Consider the following 14,821-nt stretch of genomic DNA (forward strand, 5'->3'; position numbering starts at 1 on the left):
CAGCACTTCATCACTTTTTCCACATTTTGTTATCTTACAGCCTTATTCCAAAATGGATTCAATTCATTTTTTCCTCGGAATTCTACACACAACACCCCATAATGACAACGTGAAAAAAGTTTACTTGAGGTTTTTGCAAATTTATTAAAAGTAAAAAAACTGAGAAATCCCATGTCCATAAGTATTCACAGCCTTTGCTCAATACTTTGTCGATGCCCCTTTGGCAGCAATTCTAGCCTCAAGTCTTGTTGAATATGATGCCACAAGCTTGGCACACCTATCCTTGGCCAGTTTGGCCCATTCCTCTTTGCAGCACCTCTCAAGCTCCATCAGGTTGGATGGGAAGCGTCGGTGCACAGCCATTTTAAGATCTCTCCAGAGATGTTCAATCAGATTCAAGTCTGGGCTCTGGCTGGGCCACTCAAGGACATTCACAGAGTTGTCCTGAAGCCACTCTTTGATATCTTGGCTGTGTGCTAGGGTCGTTGTCTTGCTGAAAGATGAACCGTCGCCCCAGTCTGAGGTCAAGAGCGCTCTGGAGCAGGTTTTCATCCAGGATGTCTCTGTACATTGCTGCAGTCATCTTTCCCTTTATCCTGACTAGTCTGCCAGTCCCTACAGCATGATGCTGCCACCACCATGCTTCACTGTAGGGATGGTGCCTGGTTTCCTCCAAACGTGACGCCTGGCATTCCCACCAAAGAGTTCAATCTTTGTCTCATCAGACCAGAGAATTTTCTTTCTCATGGTCTGAGAGTCCTTCAGATGCCTTTTGGCAAACTCCAGGCGGGCTGCCATGTGCCTTTTACTGGCCACTCTACCATACAGGCCTGATTGGTGGATTGCTGTAGAGATGGTTGTCCTACTGGAAGGTTCTCCCTTCTCCACAGAGGACCTATGGAGCTCTGACAGAGTGACCATGGGGTTCTTGGTCACCTCCCTGACTAAGGCCCTTCTCCCCCGATCGCTCAGTTTAGATGGCCGGCCAGCTCTAGGAAGAGTCCTGGTGGTTTCGAACTTCTTCCACTTACGGATGATGGAGGCCTCTGTGCTCATTGGGACCTTCAAAGCAGCAGAAATGTTTCTGTAACCTTCCCCAGATTTGTGCCTCGAGACAATCCTGTCTCGGAGGTCTACAGACAATTCCTTTGACTTCATGCTTGGTTTGTGCTCTGACATGAACTGTCAACTGTGGGACCTTATATAGACAGGTGTGTGCCTTTCCAAATCAGGTCCAGTCAACTGAATTTACCACAGGTCAGGTCAGGTCTCCTCTTCATCTCCTATAAAGACTCAGCTCTTTTAATTTTTCCTCATCACTCATCCCCTGTAGCCCTGAATCAGCCCAGTTGCTCTTCTCAGGACCTTCTCTAGTGCTGTTATGTCTTTATGGAGACCCTCACTACACCCAGAACTCCAGATGAGGCCTCACCAGTGTGTTATAAAGCCTGAGCAGACCCTCTGGGGACTTGTACTCCACACATCAAGGCGCTATATAACCTGCACACTGTCTGGCAGTCGATAGCTTAGAGTCCACTGTGACTCCCAAGTCCTTCTCAGATGATGGACTCTGGATTTTCCGACCCCCCGGTGTCTGTTCAGATACACAATGCCCCTCCTGTGGTTTGTGCTCGTTTGTTAAAATCGTATTCTTCTGAAAACAAACTCGGCCGTTAGGAGAAACTGCAGTACAGTCCGATGATAACAGCGTGTACTTCAATGGCCGTCTTGCGTATGTCACACTTGACCTGACACGTTACGAGGTAGCCGCCATGACACACCTTGGCATAATAACCGACTCTAATTAGTATGAATAAAGTGTAACACAATGCTGCGCAACAACCAGTGAACTCAACTAGAAAGACCAGTGAATTTGGGCGTTGGGCTGGTTCTCCATCTTTGCACCTTCGTGGCACACGTGAAGAAACAAACCGATTAACAGACAACACCTCGTGCTTTGCACTTCTGACACTTGAGAATCGTACTCGTAATTGTCAGACATGCAAGTGTAATTCACACGTGTGAAATGTAAATTATTGCGAGTTATTTCAGACCGCTTCCCATGGGCTCACCACCTATGGGAGGGGCCAAGGAGGTCGGGTGCAGTGTGAGTTGGGTGGTGGCCGAAGGCGGGGACCTTGGCGGTCCGATCCTCGGCTACAGAAGCTGGCTCTTGGGACGTGGAATGTCACCTCTCTGAAGGGGAAGGAGCCTGAGCTTGTGCACGAAGTTGAGAGGTTCCAGCTAGATATAGTCGGACTCACCTCGACGCACAGCTTGGACTCTGGAACCAATCTCCTTGAGAGGGGCTGGACTCTCTACCACTCTGGAGTTGCCCCCGGGTGAGAGGCGCCGAGCAGGTGTGGGTATACTTATTGCCCCCCAACTTGGAGCCTGTACATTGGGGTTTACCCCGGTGGACGAGAGGGTAGCCTCCCTTCGCCTTTGGGTGGGGGGACGGGTCCTAACTGTTGTTTGTGCGTATGCACCGAACAGCAGTTTGGAGTACCCACCCTTTTTTGGAGTCCCTGGAGGGGGGTGCTAGAGGGCATACCTTCTGGGGACTCCCTCGTTCTGCTGGGAGACTTCAATGCTCACGTGGGCAATGACAGTGAGACCTGGAAGGGGCGTGATTGGGAGGAATGGCCCCCCTGATCTGAACCCGAGTGGTGTTTTGTTATTGGACTTCTGTGCCCGTCACTGATTGTCCATAACGAACACCATGTTCAAGCATAGGGGTGTTCATATGTGAACTTGGCACCAGGACACCCTAGGCCTCAGTTCGATGATCGACTTTGTGGTCGTGTCGTCGGACTTGCGGCCACATGTCTTGAACACTCGGGTGAAGAGAGGGGCGGAGCTGTCAACTGATCACCACCTGGTGGTGAGTTGGCTTCGATGGTGAGGGAGGATGCCGGTCAGGCCTGGTAGGCCCAAACGTGTTGTGAGGGTCTGCTGGGAACGTCTGGCAGAGCCCCCTGTCAGAAGTAGCTTCAACTCCCACCTCCGGCAGAACTTCGACCACATCCCGAGGGAGGTGGGGGACATTGAGTCCGAATGGGCCATGTTCCGTGCCTCTATTGTTGAGGCAGCTGACCGGAGCTGTGGCCGTAAGGTGGTCGGTGCCTGTCGTGGCGGCAATCCCCGAACCCGTTGGTGGACACCGGCGGTGAAGGATGCCGTCAAGCTGAAGAAGGAGTCCTACAGGACCCTTTTGTCCTGTGGGACCCCGGAGGCAGCTGATAGGTACCGGCAGGCCAAGCGGAATGCGGCTTTGGTGGTTGCTGAGGCAAAAACTCGGGCGTGGGAGGAGTTTGGGGAGGCCATGGAGAATGACTTTCGGACGGCTTCGAGGAGATTCTGGTCCACCATCCGGCGTCTCAGGAAGGGGAAGCAGTGCAGTGTCAACACTGTATATGGTGGGGATGTTGCGCTGCTGACCTCGACTCGGGACGTTGTGGGTTGGTGGGGGGAGTACTTCGAAGACCTCCTCAATCCCACTAACATGCCTTCCAATGAGGAAGCAGAGCCTGGGGACTCAGAGGTGGGCTCCCCCATCTCTGGGACTGAGGTCACCGAGGTGGTCAAAAAACTCCTTGGTGGTAGGGCCCCAGGGGTGGATGAGATACGCCCGGAAGTTCCTCAAGGCTCTGGATGTTGTAGGACTGTCTTGGCTGACACGCCTCTGCAACATCGCATGGACATCAGGGACAGTGCCTCTGGATTGGCAGACTGGGGTGGTGGTCCCCCTCTTAAGAAGGGGGATCGGAGGGTGTGTTCCAACTACAGAGGGATCACACTCCTCAGCCTCCCTGGAAAAGTCTATTCAGGGGTCCTGGAGAGGAGGGTCCGTCGGATAGTCGAGCCTCGGATTCAGGAGGACAGTGTGGTGTTCGTCCTGGTCGCGGAACAGTGGACCAGCTCTATACCCTTAGCGGGGTCCTGGAGGGTGCATGGGGAGTTTGCCCAACCAGTCTACATGTGTTTTGTGGACTTAGAAAAGGCATTCGACCGTGTCCCTCGGGGAATCCTGTGGGGGGGTACTCCGAGAGTATGGGGGTACCGGCCCCCCTGCGAAGGGCTGTGCAGTCCCTGTACAACCGTTGCCAGAGCTTGGTCCGCATTGCCGGCAGTAAGTCGAACCCGTTTCCAAGTGAGAGTTGGACTCCGCCAGGGCTGCCCTTTGTCACCGATTCTGTTCATAACTTTTATGGACAGAATTTTCTAGGCGCAGCCAGGGGCGTTGAGGGGGTCCGGTTTGGTGGGCTCAGGATTGGGTCACTGCTTTTTTGCAGATGATGTTGTCCTGTTTTGCTTCATCAGGCCGTGATCTTCAGCTCTCTCTGGATCGGTTCACAGCTGAGTGTGAAGCGGCTGGGATGAGAATCAGCACCTCCAAATCCGAGACCATGGTCCTCAACCGGAAAAGGGTGGAGTGCCCTCTCAGGGTTGGTAGCGAGATCCTGCCCCAAGTGGAGGAGGTCAAGTATCTCGGGGGTCTTGTTCACGAGTGAGGGAAGAATGGAGCGTGAGATTGACAGGCGGATCGGTGCGGCATCCGCAGTAATGCGGGCGCTGCATCGGTCTGTCGTGGTGAAAAAGGAGCTGAGCCGCAAGGCGAAGCTCTCAATTTACCAGTCGATCTATGTTCCTACCCTCACCTATGGTCATGAGCTATGGGTAGTGACCGAAAGAACGAGATCGCGAATACAAGCGGCTGAAATGAGTTTCCGCAGGGTGTCTGGGCTTTCCCTTAAAGAGAGGGTGAGAGCTCAGTCATCCGGGAGAGAGTAGAGCCGCTGCTCCTCCGCATCGAGAGGAGTCAGATGAGGTGGCTCGGGCATCTGATCAGGATGCCTCCTGGACGCCTCCCTGGTGAGGTGTTCCGGGCGTCCAACCGGGAGGAGGCCCCGGGGAAGACCCAGGACACGCTGGAGGGACTATGTCTCTCGACTGGCCTGGGAACGCCTTGGGATTCTCCCGGAAGAGCTAGAAGAAGTGGCCGGGGAGAGGGAAGTCTGGGCATCTCTGCTCAAGCTGCTGCCCCCGCGACCCGACCTCGGATAAGCGGGAGACAATGGATGGATGGATTTCAGACCGTGATCTCGCTCCACAGACGGACCCCACCGTGCTGGGTAAGATGAACACGGTGGGCTCTCGTCTTAAAGGGCGAGTCTGGTGTTCATCAAGTCCCGGTCACTTCTAGTCGTGTGCCCCATGAACTGCTGTACAACACTCTCTTCTGCTCTCTTTCTAAACTCGGTAACAGGAATGATTCACTCGGGTGTAAAACCGTTCTGGTGGTGAGTCGTTCTGCACGCTGGAGTCTTCACTTTGGGTCTAACGGAAAGTTTTATTGTGGACCACGCAAGCTGGCACTGCCAGCCTCAAATGTTGACGACCTGAAATGTAAGCCTGCAGGTCATCTGGGCAGCACTGAGTGTCACCTCCAAGGCTGGCATAGACAGCAGCTGCCCGTTGGTATCCCAGCCAGAAGGTTTTCTGTGTTTGGGGGGGCTTGTTGTTTGTGACCCCTTAACCAGGAAAGGATGACCAGATTGGGAATTGGACCCTTGCCAGGATGGGAGACCGGAGAAATGGAAGGACCGGGGGGAGTCTGCGTGTGCCCCCCAGTACACTAGAGGGTAGCTGCTCTCACTTTCCAGACCACAGGGTAGGCTGGGAATTGTAGTCTTATTTTCTACTTATGAGATTCTATGTCATCATTGTGAGAAGACACCCCCCAATATTTACTGTTGTTCTCCTCAGTGAATACAAAATGTCCGCGCAGAGGACGGTGGTTCAAATAAAAGTGTCACTGGGCGGACCTTTCAATTTTCACAGTATGGGCGAAGAACGCCAGCGGCTCGTCACACGGGCTTGAGCCCCCCCGTCACTGCGGTTCTCAGTGCAGTGACAGCTAAGGTGTCCTCACAGATGAACACACTGAAGTCCTGCCAGGGAGAATCCGCCTCGAGTCCTGGACGTCAGCAGCTTTGAGAGCCACCTGAAGATCTGCTGGCACCATCCAGAAGGGGTGTCATCGTCTATTCGAAACAGCCGTCTTGGTGTGCTTCACTGGGACTACAAGTCCAATCTATAAACCCACAAGGGGGCTTCGCCCCCTGCTCACTTCGCTCGCCTACCCCCAGCGTTTTGAACCCGTGCCCGCCGGGCAGCCGTAGGTTGCTTTTGTATTGGCCTCTCTTTCAACCTAATGTAGCATGTTTATAGACTTAGCTAATGGGTGATTGTTTATGACCTTAGTGACGTTTCTCATTATAAGCTCCGTGCATTGTTTGTTTTCAGGAAGGTTCATTCGTTGATAGATTGCGTCATCTGGATCTAAGATGTCTATTTCTGCAAATTTGCGTTTGTGATTTGTTTCAGGGTGCACTGTTCCAATGCGATGTAATATTTGTCCACATATGCGAAAGCAGTATGGGCCAGTGCCAACTGGTGGCCTGATATTTACTCAAGTAGATGCAAAAGCAAATGAACTATTGTAGGATCTAATGCAGTTCATATGTTTTCAGATGCGCGTTGTAGACGTTTGCGTTCATTGGTTTTTTACCGTCGGTCCCGTTGTTGTATGTCTGTCACTCGAGCTCTTTCCTTTTGAACCCGTGCTTGCTTCGCTTCCGCAGTTTGAGATGCGCGCTGCATGCGTCTACGTTCATTGTATCTGTCCATTTGGGCTCGTTTCTGTACCTGTGTTAGTCAAGCTTTTCGTTTTTGGAGCCGAGACAGTTTTTCCTCCGCGGTTTCAGAAGTGCGTTGTAGGCGCCCACCTTTATTGTTTTTTTTTCATGCGGGCTCGTCTTTGTGGTCCCGTTACTCGAGCCGTATCGTTTTGCACCCGTGATCGTGAATTCATGACTTGTCTGTTCTTTATCGTTAGTAAAATGGGTAAGTAATAAGTAATAAGGATGATCACACTTACTGTTAATAGGGAGCGTTTTCTGTGGTTGTACGGTTAATAGTGCATCACTGTAATGAGATTCACCCTTGCTGTATAGTTTGTACGTGTTCAGATGACGTATGTTTAATACGTCCGTTCGTTTCTTCTTATTATTACCCATCAGGTGTTGCGCCTGTGTTATCTGCGGTTGTCCTGTTAATATTGCATCACTGTAATGTGATTCCAATATGTACTGTAGTCCGGATTCTTGTTGTTTATAATAATAATAATAATAATAATACATTTTATTTATATAGCGCCTTTCCCATGCTCAAGGCACTTACAGAATAAATAAAGAACGGCAGAATATACAGTATATAGCATTGTACAAACCAGATAAATAAATAAAGAAGATTAAGACAGTAAATTCTGAGAAAAAAACAGACAACATAATTGATGGTCTAGCATCATATGTATGACGTCGGGTGTCCGCGTGCGGTTTTTTAGAAGTGCGTGGATTCTGCTGTGTAGTCTGTACGTTGATTTCAGATGCGCGTTGTAGGCGAATGCTCCTATCGTAGTATCTGTCGTTTTCCGTTCCACAATTCGCTTTCCGTAATATCTCGGGGTTGATGTGTGACCCTTTGTGGACTCCGTAGTCTGTCCCGTTTCACTCTGGGGCGTGGGTCTGACTCCTCTTTTTTGTGTGCTATGGGCGCGTTGCCTCATTTCTTATTTCTGTTAGTGTAGGGGGGCTTTTTGTGTCTTTTGCGTCCACGGGCAGGTCCCTGCGTCCATATCTGGTTTACCATTTTCGTTTAGTAATATGGAATGGATGGATCAGTGGTCATCGCTGAAGAGCTGTCACTACTAGAACACGACAAGCCGCCATTCCTTCACGCGCTTTGCGCTCTCCCGTCACGATATACAGCCCCCCAGCTCTCGAGAGATGACAGCCGTTGAAGGGTCCAGGAGGAATGGATCGGCCAGTCCAGCGGCAGAATCCAGAAAAACAACAAACAAATGTGATCTCCTATGTCTTGATTTATCTCGGGGAGTCCCGGCTGTTCGCAAGGGCAATAAAGAACTTCAGCTAAGGTATCAGTCGGCCACGGGTTTGTGCGTAATGATCAGACCCCTCCGCAACAGAAATGAACCTTCTAACGTGGAGGTGGGCAGCCACCCTGCCATCTTCTGGAGCCGCTTTTACCCTGAGCAGGGTCGCGTGGAAGGGAGACCTGCACGAGTCCCAACAGAGTGAAAGATATTTTATACCGCTCAGCCACTAGAGGGCAGTGTTAGCCAAGCAGAGGATTTTTAAGTCGCGCGCAGCTTCTTAACGTAAACTTCTGCTCCGTTGTCTTTAGTTCCACATTGTGGGATGTCCGCTCGTAGCGGCACTGTTTCTGATCAACATTTATGTGGGTTATTTTCCCAAATGTTGTTTGTTTTGATGCAACAGTATTTCACCAAAAACGTCACAACGCCCATGGCGGGATTCGAAATGGCATATCATCGTCACAGCGCCTGGTAAATTATCATCTGCTGTACTACAACTAATAAAAAACACCCTGCCAGGCTGCCCAGGTAATACAGTATGTGGGAGTGAGAGCCAATCAAATCACATCCCGTTACCCGCCTTCCACCGGGAAATGAAACAGCAGGCCAATCACAGCTCGCATCCCTAAGAATTGAACGTTTAGGCCAATCACAGCCCGTCTCTCTGCGAATCAGCGACAGACCAATGTGTACATTTTCCAGATTATTTGTTACGTATTTATTTACTTAGTTTGATATGTAAACCCACCAAATTCAGAACAATCCTCCGTTGCTGCCTTTTGCCTTACTCGTTTTATTTATTTTCTAATTTTTAATCCAATAGAATACGGCTTTTAATTTATGTGTTAAAAAAGTCTGAATTGGTGTAAGCGGCTCGAATTCAAGGCGTTCCCATAAGAAATGTGAGGTAGAAGTACACGATAGCCAAGAGTACTTGTGTCAGATATTGAAATTGCTAAAAGTTTGTTTCAATTGAAAACTTGAAATATTTTCAGTTGTTACAGAAATGTGTCACTTGTCACCCTCTGATAGTGGGACAGTAAAGGATCAGAAATCCCAAATCACATCCTAGTCTTAATCACAGACCGTCAGAGAGTTTAAAATGACGCCTCACATGGTTAGGTTTGAAATGTGTCATTATATAAAGACAGTATTACCATAAACGTGTTTAACTTTATAACAACTACATACATACACAACTGTGACCTAACAAAAGATCCACGAGATAATTAAATATACAATTATAAACAGATATTTTATGTGTCACATTTATTGTAAAATTCATTTTATTTGGATTATCTAGAAAACCTGCTGCTATGTAAGTACAGTTTAACTTAATAATAGCGTCCTGTCTTTGTAATTTAAAGACATTGTTTTACATTATTGTGACATATTTGTATGCATGTAGTTGTTAGACAAATGTACATATTTATTATATACAGTATATGATAATTATACTAATATTTTAACGTTTAATATTTGCAAATATTTTGCTGTGGAATTGTTGAGTTTTTGCTCTATTTCTGTCATTCCAACAGATGGTGTGTCATATCCACTTTCACAAATCCCATACCAAATGGCATATAACAGAGACATGTGCATTGCATTTGTTTTTCCAACAGATGGAGCATCACAAACATTTGTAGTAGCAAAATGTTTGTATTGCATCATCTGTTGGAATGGCAAATGGAATGCATTTTACCACTGCAAATGTTTGTGATGCGCCATCTGTTGGAATAACAAATGCAATGCACATGTCTCTGTTATATGCCTGTTGGAATGAAAAATGCAATGTGTTTTATTACTACATGCATTACAGAGCACATTCCAATAGATGGTGCACTGCAAATGTTAGCACTGAAGTGTATGTTGATTACTTCGATGTCTACCTGTCTTAGTCCACCTAAATAAAAGGATATGTGTCTGTGTGTCTCTCTGTGTGCCCATCTGGTTTTCTATGTCTCTGTCATTCCAAAAGATGATGAACCACAAACATTTAAAATAATAAAATGCATTGCATTTCTCATTCCAACAGATGGCGCATCACAAACATGTCTAGTAATGCAATTTATTATACAGATGTTTGTGATGCGCCATCTGTTGGAATGGGAAATGCAAAGCATTTTATTGCGACATGCATTGCCATGTACATTCCAGTAGAATGTTGATTTCAATGTTAGATTTCAGCCTGTCTTGGACGAGTAGCACAGCCAGCGTGGATATAAAACAACAACATGTCTGGCATCCACAAGAGGGCTACAATGTCCGATGAACAAAGAGAAGAAGATGCATCGTCATTGAAACAGACAGACTTGCTATAAAGTATATATACAGTGTATTGAGTGGTGTGTGTGTGTTTAGGAGGCGTATTCAGAAAGTCCTGAAGTTTTTCAGACACCAAAAGCTCATGAATTTATGACTTTTCAACGTGGTCACCATGAAGCTCGATTGGTGTCAATCCGCAGGTCACAGTGTGACACACGATGCTCCGATGAGCTCCTCACACACACTCTGAACACCACACAGAAGTTCTGTGATTTTTGAAATCTGTGCTCACACGGTGCAACTTTCAAATGATGCCATGAATGCCAGCAGAACGTGAGAAGGGTCTCGGCGGGACGTCTGAGGTTTGTTCTGCTTCTCCACTTTCAGAAGTCTTCACATTTGTATGTTTTTGTAAAGTCACAGCCTCTTGCTGGTTTGCACTGACAGGATGGCCTCCACAAAGACGTTCAGCTCAATTCATCCAGGCTGGCAGAGCTTGAGAGGGTCTGCAGACAAGGAGAGCAGAAAATGCCCCAATCCAGGATTACAAAGGTGGGCTGGTGAGACCCCAGAAGACTGGAATGGCCGTTTGTGGAGTGAAGGGTCTGAAAAGTTGTGTCACTTGTTTCCATTTTTATACATTTGAAACAAAACAAATTCTAAACCTCATTGAGTTCTCCAGTTGTCATTCTGGGGTACGGCGTGTCATTTGATGAGTGACGCAAATCAAAATGGCGTTGGCACAAGTGAAGTGGCTTGCCTCAATCCAGAGAGAGCAGGCCGAAGAGCGGAGCCCCCACCTGAACATGACGCCCCTCAGAGGATGTCGCGGTCCTCGTCTTTCTTCTGTAGTTCACGCTGCTTTCTGTTTGCCCCATTGAGCGCCTGTTTATTTTTGGGCGCCCCAGCATTTCCTTTGTGACCAGTGTGTTCCTTCAGTCGATGACAATCACGTGCGGACGCCTGACGACCACCTTCTAGGCTCAGATAAGGTGAGCAATAACCTGTGGGGACAGGAGGGGGCGCCAGAGCTAACCGTATCTCCTCTTTTCTCTTCCCTCCCTCGCTCAAAGAACCCACCCAACTCGGCCACGCCCTCACCCACGCAGGCCACACCCCTCACGGCCGGGACGGTATCATGGAGGACATCATGTGAGATGGAGCCTAATCCGACATGCATGAGCTTCATAAAGCAGACCCCCTCGAGAAAGACCACTGAGGAAGAGCAGACCGATGGCGACAACGCTCTCTCATTTCTGTTCAATTTTATGGATGACTGCACTAAACAAGGTGGCCCAGATGATACCCCAAAATTTCTTTGGTCCTTCACTTACCACCTCCACAATGTACACACACCCCCTTCCTTTGAGGTGGTCCGCGGAGGTACAAAGAGCACACAGGACTGTCATGGTGTGGGGTCAACTGGCCAGAGAGTTGTGGCCTTTGTTTGGACGAGGACAGTGCTGAGATTGGGGACATTTGAAAATAAAGTGGGGAGAAAAACGTGATGTGCCTTGTCACCTGAGCACCAAACGACACTCACTGGGACAGAAACTGTAAAACGGACAAGAAACGCATTGCAATGGACACACGGCACCGATGTGTTCTCCAAGTGTTGATAATAATAATAATACATTTAATTTATATAGCGCCTTTACCAGCAAGTGAAGTCGCTATATGATAGGACTTGACACCAAAGGCATTATGACGGAAAATGCTGTATGAGAGAGTGAGAGACCTGGAAAATAGGAAGAGCAAAAAGATTACGAGAGGTGAAAGGCGCCTTACGGTAGAGGGACTCACATTCCAAAAAGGCGCTATATGTGTGAATTTCCCCTTGAGATTAATAAAGTATCTATCTATCTATCTATTATATAGTGCCTTTCACTCTATCTATCTATCTATAGTGCCTTTCACATATCTATCTATCTATCTATTATATAGTGCCTTTTGCATATCTATCTATCTATTATATAGTGCCTTTCACTCTATCTATCTATCTATAGTGCCTTTCACATATCTATCTATCTATCTATCTATTATATAGTGCCTTTTGCATATCTATCTATTATATAGTGCCTTTCACATATCTATCTATCTCTCTATCTATCATATAGTGCCTTTCACATATCTATCTATCTATTATATAGTGCCTTTCACATATCTATCTATCTATCTATCTATCTATCTATCATATAGTGCCTTTCACATATCTATCTATTATATAGTGCCTTTCACATATCTATCTATCTATTATATAGTGCCTTTCACTCTATCTATCTATTATATAGTGCCTTTCACTCTATCTATCTATCTATAGTGCCTTTATCTATACAGTACAAAAAGGCACAATGGAATGATGCTGCAAGAAACAGCGACTGGAAACGTACTGATAGACAGAAAAGTAGGAAGAGATGGAAGACATTTACCTTTGTTTATGGATTTGGCTGACACTTTTGTCCAAATATGGTGGGCTGGCGCCCTGCACAGTTTTGTTTCCTGCCTTGTGCCCTGTGTTGGCTGGGATTGGCTCCAGCAGACCCCCGTGACCCTGTGTTAGGATATAGCAGGATAGACAAAGACTGACTGACTGACTGACTGACTTTTGTGCAATTTGACATACAACTGGGCACATTTCTTTCTTTCTTTCTTTCTTTCTTTCTTTCTTTCTTTCTTTCTTTTTTGTTTCTGTCCAATTGGAGCCCCGGCAGGTGAGGTGACTCGCTCAGGGTCACACAGTGTCAGTGTCAGGATTCGAACCCACAACCTCAGGGCTTAACCAGCACAAGACACGAGACATTAAGGTGGATGAAAGTCGCTTTATGACAGACTGCCTCACAAGTTACTTGGGGCTGAAGGAGGCGCTATATCAAAGGAGGCCTGGTGATGGAAGCCCCTCTATGACAGACTGTTGATGGATAAGGCACAGGCAAGGCATTGTGACGAACGTCACTGACAGAAGGATTCACAAATTGATGGCCCTCCGTTAAAGGAACAGACACACAGTCAGGACAGATGAAAGACACTGTGCTTTAAAAATTAATAGTTGGAAAAGGCACTAGGGCGGCACAGTGGCGCCGTGGGTAGCGTTGCTGCCTCACATTTAGGATACCTGGGTTCACTTCCCAGGTCCTCCCTGTGTGGAGTTTGCATGTTCTCCCCGTGTCTGCGTGGGTTTCCTCCCACAGTCCAAAAACATGCAGGTGAGGTGCATTGGCCATTCTAAATTGGCCCTAGTGTGTGTGTGCCCTGCGGTGGACTGGCGCCCTGCCCGGGGTTTGTTTCCTGCCTGGCACCCTGTGCTGGCTGGGATTGGCTCCAGCAGACCCCTGTGACCCTGTCATTGGGATATAGCGGGTTAGATAATGGATGGAAAAGGCATCATATAATAGAGACAGACACAGTGAAAGAGGCACAGCATGGAAGGCTGATTCAGGACGTCCTGATAAACAGAAAAGGCGCCGTATAAGAGGAGAAGATGGATGGAAGTCACTGACTGAGGGAACTAAACAAGAGGAAGACGTGAGACAGGCATTGGGATGAAGGGCACTGCCTGACAGACTGGTGGATGGTTAAGGCGCTATATTAAAGGAAGAGGCACATCCAGGCAGAGTGGTTCACAAATCAGAAGAGGCGCTATATATTTAAATTAGAAATAGATACCTTAAAACGCTGTCTGTGAAAGACTGAGAAAGAGAAAAGACACCACATTAACAGGAACGGACGGGGAAGGCATTACAATGAAAGGCACTGCATGGCGGATTGTTACACGGATGATAAGGCGCTATATGATGGGAATAGATAACAGGGTGCTGAAAGAACGAGGGTCTTTAAGTTGGCCCACTTTTCCAATGCTGTATCTGTCCTGGTGTCCCTGTATAAACACTGGCAATTCCAGTCTGGCCTGAAGAAGGCTTGCAGATTGTAATCAGGTCCAGTTAGCCAACAAAAGGGGGTCACTTTGCTTGGCTTCTTATCGCAGCCATAATGGCAAACACGGCACAACACCCTACTACTAAGTGACTAAAATAAAGAGTATTGTATAATGGGAATGGATAGGGAAGGCATTTGGATAAAAGGCGCTGTATACGTCGATTACTGAACGATGACAAAGGCGCTTTATTAAAACGTAAACAGAAGGCCGACAGACTCTAAGGCAGGGGTGTCGAACTCCAGGCCTGGTGGGCCGCAGTGGCTGCAGGTTTTCATTCGGACCCTTTTCCTAATTAATCAGTGATTAGTTTTCGCTGCTAATTAACTTCTTTTCCATTCATTTTCATAGCCCTGTTTTTAAGGATTCAGTCCTCTGAATTGATTTGTTTCTTCATTAAATGGCAGCCAAACAGAAATGAGACATGAAACGAGCCAACAGATGAGCAGCTAAACTGGGATTTCAAACTCCAACCAATTTCATTCCAACCAATCTCTTAATGAGAAGTTAATTCTTGCTGTTAATTAAACCCGTTATTTAATTCCATGGCTTGTTGCTGCTCTCGTTCTGCCACAGCAGACATTTCCAAATCTGTCCGTTTTTCTCTGCTTTTCCTAACAACACCGTCAAGATGTTTTGGTGACCTGAGAAGATCAACCTTAGTG

The sequence above is a fragment of the Erpetoichthys calabaricus genome, chromosome 5 (genome assembly GCF_900747795.2).
Source record: "Erpetoichthys calabaricus chromosome 5, fErpCal1.3, whole genome shotgun sequence".
Taxonomy (NCBI): Eukaryota; Metazoa; Chordata; class Cladistia; order Polypteriformes; family Polypteridae; genus Erpetoichthys; species Erpetoichthys calabaricus.